Source organism: Lygodium microphyllum, chromosome 12 (assembly GCF_053477565.2).
Source record: "Lygodium microphyllum isolate KBCC chromosome 12, Lygodium_microphyllum_v1.1.10, whole genome shotgun sequence".
NCBI lineage: Eukaryota > Viridiplantae > Streptophyta > Polypodiopsida > Schizaeales > Lygodiaceae > Lygodium > Lygodium microphyllum.
Window position 1 is genome coordinate 91,712,844 of NC_141146.1, and position 11,647 is coordinate 91,724,490.

Below are 11,647 nucleotides of genomic sequence, written 5' to 3' on the forward strand. Positions count from 1 at the left end.
GCGAGTGTGACCGAGTTGTTCAGGTATCTTGTAGATACGCTTCATTGATTTTTTTTTGCACTATTATTAAAACATTTATGCTTTTTCAATGTATTTTATGATTTTTTTAGGTTATTGAAATATCATTTATTACCACCTGCAAATACCATGCCTGAGTCTCGTGATGATGCACGACATGTTTTACAAAAGCTTGGCATGGACTACAACAACATCCATGCATGTATCAACGATGGCATACTATTTCGAGAAGAATACGAGACTATGGAGACATGTCTAAAGTGTGGTGCTCACACGTATTGACAGGACTTATAAGAGCAAACCATCCCTCAAAAAGTTATTAGACACTTTTCGCTTATCCCCCGTATAAACCACATGTTTCATACGTCCCGCATGGCGAGCTTGACAACGTGGCATGCACAGAATAGGTCCACGAATGGAGTTCAACGAAAATCAGTGGACTCACGCACATGGAGCCACATTGACTCTACCTTTCTAGGCTTTTGCCAGAGAGCCAAGGAATCTTCAGCTCGGTATTGCAATGGATGGCGTAAACCCATTCGGTCTGCGCTCAACTTCTTATAGTGTGTGGTCTATAGTCCTTGTCAACTGCAATATCCCTCCATGGCTTTCTACGAAGAAAGGACATCTCATCCTTAGCTTACTCGTCCTCGACCGCTACAAAGTCAAAAATATGGACGTGTATCTTTGTCCATTAGTCGACGAGCTTAAGATTTTGTGGGAGGAGGGGGTCACCATGCAAGATATGAGCAAGCGCGATGGTCGGTGGTCTGCCAATATTTGAGCCATTCTCATGTGGACGATGCATGACTTTTCCAGACTCGGAGAGTGCCTAGGTAAATAGGCTTTCGTTCTCGTTGGTAATATCTATATTTTATCTCATTCAAGTTTATATTCATTTGATTGTGGTATCTCGTCTGGTTACCTCAGGTTATCATGCATGTCCATTGTGCAGGTCACAGTTAGACTGTCGAAAGTCACGAACCATGCAGAAAATGTTCTCTCAGGTTTGCATTTTCTAAAGACGACCAATTATCAGGGCTAGAATCCCATGAATGGCATAAGATATATCATGTTTGTACTACGAATGGATTTTAATTGGCTTGCGCATTTTGCTATTTGGAGTGTAGCCATTGTTCATAATGCTTTCTCATTTGTGGCAGTTTGTACTATCGATCGCGATTGCAGGATGTCTTACTCCAGAAATACGCGGGGCCATTTACAGGTTGTTAACTTTGGTGCAATGGATCTCACAGAAGGAGATTAAGACGTTCTCTATTGAATCCCCGAGGCGGGGAGTACTGGAGACAGTTTGTCTCTTTGAGAAATACCTACCTATCAGCATGCTCACGATACAAATCCACCTTCTTATCCATCTTGTAGATGAAGTGGAGATTGCTCGACCTGTCCATACGCGATGGATGTTCTTCTTGGAGCACTTCATGAAAAGCCTCAAAGTTTTTGTGCGACAACGAGCTCGGCCAGAAGGTAGCATGGCTGAAGGTTGGTTGGTGTCTGAGGTACTAGTGCATATTTCACAATGGCTACCAAATACGGTGGATCCAAACAACAAAATGCTATGGTTGCTGAAGGACGATGATAGACTGACTGGAGATGTGGTGGTTGGAAATGGGGTAGAAAAAAGAATGGATGCTACAATGGAGGAGAAGGTGAATTGCTTTTGTATGTTGCATCATGCCTCTATGGAGACATGGCTCGCCAAGTACTAGATCGCTAGGCAAGATAGAGAGGAAGCGCAATCTGAATTTCGACATAGTATGCGTCATCCACTGATTGGATATCGCGAGGCCATGGAGGAGATGTCGGGGTTCATGTCAACGTGATGGTTGCATGGAGCTTTGACCACAGAGTCTCGCGAAGGGGCAAAGGTCTCAATGGAGGAGTGGAAATTCTCGAGGAGATGTAGTCCAAAGGTAATGAGGTGTTTAGGATTTATCGTATCTATATTTTATATGCAACATCTAATTTGAGTGTTTCAATGTACAGTACAAAATATATAGTGCAACGTGATCACGCGGACGGCATTTTCGCGTGGAGCGTATTGACAAAATGCACTCCATAATGGACTGTGGTATCATGGCTAGGTTCGAGCAGGAGGGCCGACAACGAGCAACGGATCCAAACATGGTTATAGATGAGATAGAGTATTTTGAGAACTTGCAAAGTATTATTAAGGTGGATTACCGTAGCTTCTCCATGATACTATTCGATGTGCAGTGGTTCAAAGTTGTACTTGAAGGAGCTGGAGCAACAATTCGACAAGGTCCATCTAGATTTCTCGAAATAGATTCCGGAAAAAAATGGACGGATTTGCGCGACACCTTTGTGTTGCTGGCCCATTGTGAATAGGTGTATGGACTCATTTGTTTGTTAATTGTATTACAACATAGTACATGTCACAATGTGCGAGAGTATATTATCAAAGCGATGTTCCAAGCATAGATGAAGACAATGTGCAAATAGAGGGGTCGATATTGCAAGGGGTGGAGGCCACCAAAAGCTTGGAGCCAGCATCGGCCAACAATGATGGAATTACAGAAGTCTAAGAATTCTTTGAGAACGAGGTGGAATCATCCTTTTGTGGTGACATGTCTATCGACCTTCCAGTGTATGCGGAGTTTTGTCAAGAGATTGACATGGGACCATAGGATACTTCATACTTGGAGTATCCACTTACTCAATTGGTTGTTTATAAGGGTACATAAGATATGCATTTTAAGTGAGATCATTTTTTAAGGATTTATATAACTGTGCTTTGTATTATTTAAATTGATTATGCTAAAATAATTTTTTGTCTATGCAGGTGACATTTCTAAGGTAAGTCGAGGGATGAGCGATGACGAGTTGCAGGATATCTTCACACGCATGTCTCCAGACAAGATCGCGAGATTTAGAGATATGGCAGACCAGGAGCTGTCTTGGACATCGTCAGACCGCTCTGCTAGACCTTTTTCAGCGCGATCGGATGCTTCAGCTTCGAGCAGACGAGGTCGATGCTCCAGACTTGGGCCAAAGGGATGGAGTCCTTTAGGGTCAAGGGGATGTTGCAGAGATATGGAGACAGTGAGCCTGAGGTCGGCACGGGATACAAGTGCGACTACTCGCTCTCGTGGTTGTTACAGATTCTCTAGGACGTTGGAGTTAGCAGTGCGAGGCAGCGAGGGCACAACTCGAGGCCGGAGTGGTCCATTATCTTGGGAGTGGCAACCACATGACATATTTGGAGAACTTTGTAAGTTTTTCTTGTTTATTTTTTTGCAATATCCTTTTGACTGACAATCATGTTTCTAACAGTTAGTATTTTATTTTTTTTGCAACACTTCATTACAAATCGTGATCCGACTGGCCTTGAGACTGGATATGCAAAGAGGCAGGGTCTCACTACATTAATCAATCGATTGTATAGACGCGGTGGCCCTGTAAGTCACTCATCTTTCTTGTCCATAGTTACCATTTTTAATTAGAATGCATTATTGTATGGTGGATTGATGTGTTGTTGTTTCTTTTTTTGCAGAGTCCGTTTGATGCTCCTTTGCAGCGAGATGAGCTTTTGGATGGCGAGGATATGTAGCTTGCCCTTGGATCCCTGGAGCTCACACACCTTTCTTTTTTGGTTGCCTGATCTGTCTAGACATTTTCTATGTAGTAATGATATCTTGTCATGATTGTACCAGTCGCTTTCATTATGCAATCATGTATTTATTTCATGTATCAGTGTTATGATTTCAGTATATTTTGTTTTTGTTTACATGAGCATTGTACACAGTGCAAAAACTATTTTGTATGGCCCAAATAAAGCAAAAAAAAATTTCCCTCTTAGCACTGCTATTAGCGTCGCAAATTTACTGCTCGTGTCGTTATTATCGACGATAGTTGTATCGTTATTAGCGTCGGTATCAATGTGACGTTGATACCGATGCCAATAACGATGCTGATACCGACATTGATACCGACTGTTCTATGGCATCGCCAATAACGATGCTTTTTGTGGGCAGATTTTGTTATTTATATTTTCGTTGCTTTTAACGTCGGTATAAGGCCTATATCTTATAGTGCTTCTAACTAGGTCTTTATTTTAGTCAAAGGTTTAAGAACTAGGAGGATTTGGAGCATGAATAATCTAGTTGTCCACCATAAAGTTTTTTCGAGGCTCCTAATGGATGAGTTTCATGACCTCTAATAAGAGATTGTTACCATGTGTAAGAAAATTTTGACTAAGTCTTATATTTTTAAATTTATAGTATGTTGCTTACGCAAGGTGCTCTAGCTCTCAAAATTATGCAATTTTGATGTCCATGGGCTTTGACTAGCCCCCCCTGCCCTTTCTTTTGTGGATGACTTTCTCTTACTATGCGAGTATCAACAACAATAGTCGATTCTTGATGTAACTATCTATATTTATTCAACACAACTACATTATTTTTATAAAAATAATGCAAGAATGATGTAAAATGGAAGCAAGCTTATCTTGAGTCAAGAGGTTGACCGACGGACTACTATCATCAATTTGGGCACCACCACCCCCTTGAAACTATCATCAACCTCTCTCTCACAATCATTGTAGCCACTGTAGAGTATATTGTAGCTATCAGACAACCTTAGACACATCGAGGAGAGGGGAAGGAGAGCTCGATGGTGAGAGGACAAGCACTAGAGCAAGCCGATAAGCTAGGGCTAATAGCCTTGGCCAATGGTTATAAAGGCCTTGTTTTAAACCTTAACTTAGGATAATACATTTCTGATTCCTGCAAGTTTCACACACACACACACACACACACACAGGGTGGAGAAGAAGAGAAGAGAAGAAGAGGAGAAGGAGGTAGGTGGATAAGAAGGGAAGTGAAGGAGGAGAAGAGAAGAGGTGGAGAAATAGGGGAGAGAAGAAGGAAAATAAAATAAGAGGAAAAAAGGAAGATAAGAAAATAAGAGTTTAAGGGAGGATAAGTGAAGAAGAGGGGGAGAGAGAGAGAGAGAGTTGAGATGAAGAGAGCAAGAAGAGATCATCATCAAACACAGAGAGAGCACCCTTTCAGATTGTGAAAGACTCATCTACCCTTCATGTCTTTAGTATCTGTGGAACAAGCCCTTCTCCTCTCTACGAAGTCTCTATCTTGAAAGGAGTCCATCTAACCATTTAGAGTTTCTAAACAAGGCTATAAAAGTTTGAAGCTAGCACACACAGGCTCCCTTCTCTCATGATAGCTCCAAAGAGAGGATATTCTAGAGTGGGGAGCACAGGAGTCACGAATATGATCGCAAACGTAGTCAACACGTCGTCACACACAATACAAGAATAGGTTCTTCTGTGGATTTGCGATCATTTATTAATATACAAATAGGGATCTACGTAAAAGAGTTTATTATTTAGCAAAGAGGCTACAGTCTTTGACAACAATGAAAATTTCAAAAAAAAAAGTAGAATAAGTGGGAGTCATTAATTTTTAATTTTTAATTTTTAAAAGGTAGGGTAAATTGCATGACATTGTGATGCATTGAATAAATTATCTCTAGTTTCTTATAAATAAAATTGTATCAAGAATATTTATTTTAGCATTTACAAATTATGTAAAGGTAAAAACAGGTAAAAGTTACATCAAGAATATTTCTCTTAGCATTTATAAATTATATAAATGTAAAAAAAGATAAATTTTATATCAAGAATATTTCTTTTAGTATTTATAGATTATGTAAATACAAAAAAGTCAAAAATTACATTAAAAATATTTCTTTTAGCATTTACAGATTATGTAAATATGAGAGAAAGCAAACATTAGATCAAGGCTATTTTTGAGTTTTTTTGAGCTAAATAAATATTATGAATTTTGTTAGTACTTATAAATCATAAAAATATAGAAAAATCTTTTTTAATGATATTTATAATTAATTTAAGAAAAATATAAATAATTAAAGTTAGGTGATTAAAAATTATTGATTAGACTTACACTCTTTAAATAGAAATTTTACCATTATTAATTAAGTTGAAATTATGGCATGGATAGTCAATTGGAAATTAGTAAATCAAATATGTGACTATTTTCAAACCTAGGATATTCAAATCTATTCATTGCTAGTATGATAAGGCTAAATACGAGCCCTAGATCATGTGATAGCAAAAAGGGAGTATATAATTCTCCTTGAGAAAAATAAAAGTCTAAACATTCTTAGGAAAAATACTCGCAATGTTGGTTCACCTAGTTTCCAAGGAAAATTTGTGATTCTAAGATCCAACTTAGTTCCCACAAATTAAGATAAACTCTAATTGGTGAAGGCTCGTAATGAGGATCAGGGACCAACCTTTAACGAGGATTACAAACAAAAATTCCAAACAAAGACTAACGATAACTAAGTAAAGATCCAATGAAGGAATGCTAAATCAGAATTTAGATCTCAAAAAAGGGGCTTTAGAAAATGCAAATTCGAAGGGAAACTAGGAGAACTCCAAGAAGTTAGGAGAGGACCAAGTTGGAAAGAATTAGCTCCAAGTTAAGATCTTGCTCAAATTGCCTCTCTATTTGTGTAGGAATATTGCTTAAAGAAGAATTGCTTGTGCTTGTAACAGTGCATATAAGTTTAACTTGATGAAATGAGAAATTTGATTGAATTAAATTAAAAATCCTAATATGCTAAGTTTGAAATAGGATAAAAAGGAGAGCATACTAGACCTCCCCCGAGGCTAGTTACGGGTCCATTTTTCAAGGGGTATTAGCTACTGCCATCGGAGAGTTTTGAACCGACCATGATGAGGGCAAGAGGTTGCTCTGTAGGGGATCCTTTTGTAGGAGGAGTTGAGGGTGCTAGGGGGCTCTAGTTGGTAAACTCTTAGACTCCTAGCAATCATCCAAACCCCTACATGACTAACGATGGATTTCTTGAGGCCCCAGTACTAGTTAGGGACAGAAATCTTGAAAATAAAGACCTTTGTGCCATTCTTCCATATGGACTGAAGATGAACACTTGTACAAGAATTTCTATTATAATAATATATTAGAAATATTGGAACTTTTCATATACTTTGTGAATTCATAGGATGGTCAATATTTGGTCACATGGTCCCCTTCCTTGAAACTGAAACTTTTTCTAGATACTATATAGATGATAGTACCAAGTTCCATCTTCAAAAAAGGGATTAAGATTTAGCCACATGGTCAAATATTTATTTCTACTTTGAGAGTGGAACTTGAGAGATTCCCAAATTCTCTAATATAGTTTTTTCTTTTAAAAAGTTATATTTTCAAAGGATTATTTTCATTGTTTGTGTGTTGTGATTGAAATTACGTGAACAAACACTATGATTAAAAAGATTAATTAAGAGACCTAATTTTATTTATGTAATGAAGGAGATAGGAGGGAGAGAAGGAGAGGAGAGAGAGAGTGCAGAAGAGAGATAAAGACTGCAGGAAAAGAGAGAAGAACTGTAGAGAGAAGAGAAAGAGAGAGAAAAGGAAGTGACGAGAAGAGAGAAAGGCTAGGAGTAGAGAGAGAAAGACAAGAACGGGAGAGAGAAATGGCTGGCAGCCGCCATGGAAGGACAGGGAAGAAGGTGAAGAAGGTGAAAGGACAGATGTATATTTATCAAAATGGTACCATGCTAGTGTCATTCACACCTTTTATACCTAGGTCAATGTGATACTAGGTATTTCCCTCCATTACAATCCATCCCTGCTTGGATGTTTTTGTCCCAAAAACAAAGAAGGAGAGACTTATTACATGGGTAAGGAAATTGTAGTGGAGAGGATATGGGACTCTATGCGTGTACAAAGATATTACAATCTCCAAATCTTCATATGGTGGGTTATGTATATAGCTGCAAGCATACTATCAAATGCATACATCAATTGTGGAACCATAGGATGATGACTTGATGCATTCTTCTGCAATGATGAATTGCAACCTGATAGAATAACCATGCTGTCCTACAGACCCTGCTGTAGAAAATCTGCCATAAGTTTGGGTAGGCTGAGCCAAACCAAGCGTTTAATAGCTCTGTAGAAAGCTCTTTTAGTGTACTATCAGCTGATGTAAGTGATACATATATGTAAGCAATTCAGAATTTTAAAGAGCTCAAAACAAAGAGCTAGTAGGAAGCAGACTGCAGTGAGACAGGGCACTTAGCTTGCATCCTTTGCATCCAAAGATCATCATGAAGATATGAGGATTAGCCAAGATGCTTACTGACCTACATAGAGTTTTTTAACACCCTTTTGTCCACCTGGATCAAAGGGAAAAGTAACATCGCTGCCATGCATTGGATCAGCTTCCATAAGGTCAAAGTCAAGTACAGTTAGAAGCATGATCAGCATGGTGGTATTCGTTAGCTCTTCCATAAGCCTCTCAGGCATCACCATGCTCTGTATGACTGAAGCATATGAGGCTGAAATCACCATTGCATGGACTGCATCAACCCCTAAGTGCTGCATATTCATGGACCCTGCATTCTTAGTGATGTCCAAGCATTTAAACTGCAGGTCTGTGGACTGAAGGGGCTCCTGCATGGGGTCATGATCATCCAAATCCACATGATGCCCATGATCTTCTTTCTTGAACTGAAGTTCTTGTTGTGGACCCATACCAAAATGGTCTTCAATAAGATCTTCTCCATCCTTTGCATCATAATACTCTAATACCAAGAGTATTTTGGCAGTCTTTGCCCTGCGTGTGGCTTGATGATTACAAGATATTGGCTTAGCACATTGGTAGTATAAGCCCGCATCATGCAATTCCCGTATCGTATCACTAGTAACGTGAATAATGCGTTTAGCCTTAGATAGCAATTTACACACATGCTCATCACCATCGGTCAGCTCAGTAATAGTTCTGACATGTTGCTCATCTCAATAGATGGTTGTCCATGCTCATGACCATAATGCTCATGCTGTCCATATGGATGGTCATACTAATGTGGTTGCTGCTCATAATGATATTCATGTTGTCCATACTGCATATGGTGATAATAGCCCTGCTACTCATATACATCTATTTGCTGCTGACTATTACCAAAACGTTGGCCATATTGTTGCCCATCAACATGCTGCCCAAGATTGCATGATGACTATCCAACATGACTACAATGGTGTCCTTGCATCCTAGGCTGACCATAAGTATGATAAGTGGCAAGTCCATGAGCATAGGTAATGGCATGATGCTGGTCATAATCACTGTCTTGCTGCTCCTGCATTGCATAAGAATCTCCATATGCATGATGTTGACCAAGGCTATATGAGCTACCATTTACATGTCCATGATCATGACTTGCATAAGAACTATGTTGTTGCATAAAGGAATACTTGTAAGCATAATCATGCTGTCCATGATAGCCATACTGCTGATCAAATCTATTGGAGTATGATCCACCCTCATGACAAGGTACGTAGCCTAGGTGTTGCTCAAAGTCAAATACAATACTTTGGTTATCAAAATTGCCCATATGTGATTTAGCTTAGCATCGGCAACTGACCTCACAGCACATCTCTAAGTAATTGCAATTTCATCCAAATGTTCAATTTAGTAAACCTGTCAATGGGGTTACAAACTCCAGAATGGATCTCCCTATGGCATTAATTATGCTGCATTAATTCTATTGCAGATGACTGCAAGAGTTGCACCACTAGTTGATCAACAAGGAAGTCAAGATGGTCACTGTCTGACACACAGCAGCTGCTTCTTTATCGAGCTCTCAAAGATCTCAGTAGCAGTGTCTACTAGCTGATTTTACACACATCAATAAGCAACCTCAATTCTGAAATGCAACAGGCATTACACTATCTTTTCATGACATCCCAAACTCCATTGCATATGCCAATACAATAAATTCATCATCTATAGTCAAATCCACTCCACTGCATGTGCCAGTGTCATCTGCTCTTCCCTGCAACCAATTTGGTTCAGTTAGTTACTCAACCTGCCTTTGAGAGAATTTCTACTCCTGTATTCTCATCTAGTGGGAGCACAGCTGGGCTCCTCTAACTCCACATTTTTCAGCAGCAGTAAGTTAGCTGCCTGCTTGGCCCAGGAGAGCTGTTGCTAATGAAACAAAGAAGAAATGGGATGGACCAAAGCCTCTATCTTTGCTAGGATCAATTGGCTCGATATGCACTCAAACTCTTGATATAGTGGTGGCTGAACATTATGACAAATTTTGAGTTGTTGCTCTAGCAGCGGGCTCAAATGTTACATTGCTTACAAATCAGGTGAGGAGGTTCAAGCCTCGTGTTGTGTATGTCAAGAATGGAGCATTGGCTGGCTGAGCTCAAAGAAGCAATTGCTGATGTTGACTCACAGCCTCAAATTGTTTGTGGGGACAAACGAATGGTTGAGATTGCTTGCCATCCTGAGGCAGTCACTATTGTTACATGAATCATTTGATGTGCAGGGCTGAAGCCAACTGTAGCAGCAATTGAAGCGGGAAAAGATATAACTCTGGCAAACAAAGAAACTTTAATTGCTGGTGGACCATATGTTTTTCCATTAGCCAAGAAGCACAACATCAAGATCTTACTAGCCGACTCTGAACATTCGGCTATTTTTCAATGTTTACAAGGTCTACCTGAAGGTGGGTTGCGCCGAATTATCGTAACAACATCTGGAGGAGCTTTTAGAGATTTGCCAGTAGAAAATCTGAAGGACGTTAAAGTAGTAGATGCTTTAAAACATCCAAACTAGAGTATGGGAAGAAAATAACTGTTGACTCTGCCACACTTATGAACAAGGGCTTGGAAGTGATAGAGGCACACTATCTTTTTGCAGTAGACTATGAGAATATTGAAATAGTCATTCATCCACAGTCCATAATTCATTCCATGGTAGAAACACAGGATTCATCTGTTTTAGCTCAGCTAGGTTGGCCTGATATGAGATTGCCAATTCTATATACACTCTCATGGCCTAATAGAGTTCCATGCTCAGAAATAACCTGGCCTCAACTTGATTTTGTGAAAATGGGATCATTGACATTTAGGAAACCGTGCCATGCAAGGTATCCATCCATGGAGCTTGCATATGCTTGATATTTTCAAAGTAGTGGAGCCTCGGGGGGGTCACTCATTAATATATGTATATGTAACGTGAGTTCAAAAGGAGTTTTTAAAACACCATTTTTATACATTTTTTACATACAGAAGGGTGTCATATAAAGGGGTTACTTACAGATTGAATAGAAATGGGTTGTATTTTATTCAAGAAAAATTCACAGATTAGGATATTTATAAACTCTAACCTCTCTTATACTCAGTAGGTATAACCTAGGTCTAGCCTAAGTACTTCCTCAACACTTGCAAATGTTTAGGGCTTAGGCTTTAGTGTTAAGAGTTTAGGGAGAAGAGTAAATCTTAAATCCTAAACCTTGAACCCTAAAACCTTAAACTAGCATAAACTTAGGTCTCGTAGGCATATCTATAATATTTTCATGCAATTAAAAGTTAGTTGGTTGGTTTAAAAGTTAGTTAGTCAATTAATAAGTTAGTAAGATTACTAACTAAAGACTAACTAAAGTAAAAACAAACTAACATTAATAACTAACTAACTAACTAACGTTAATAACTAACTAAAGCCTACACAAGCTGAAGAAGCGGGAGATCAAAGCTCACCTTGAATGGAAGAAGTCATGGTTGTC

The 11,647-nt window shown here is 39.0% G+C and overlaps 1 pseudogene; it reads left to right on the forward strand.

The window, feature by feature from the left end:
* The first annotated feature begins 1,004 nt into the window (after nucleotides 1-1,004).
* LOC148028034 (1-deoxy-D-xylulose 5-phosphate reductoisomerase, chloroplastic-like) lies at nucleotides 1,005-11,042 on the forward strand (annotated as a pseudogene).
* The last annotated feature ends 605 nt before the right edge of the window (nucleotides 11,043-11,647 follow it).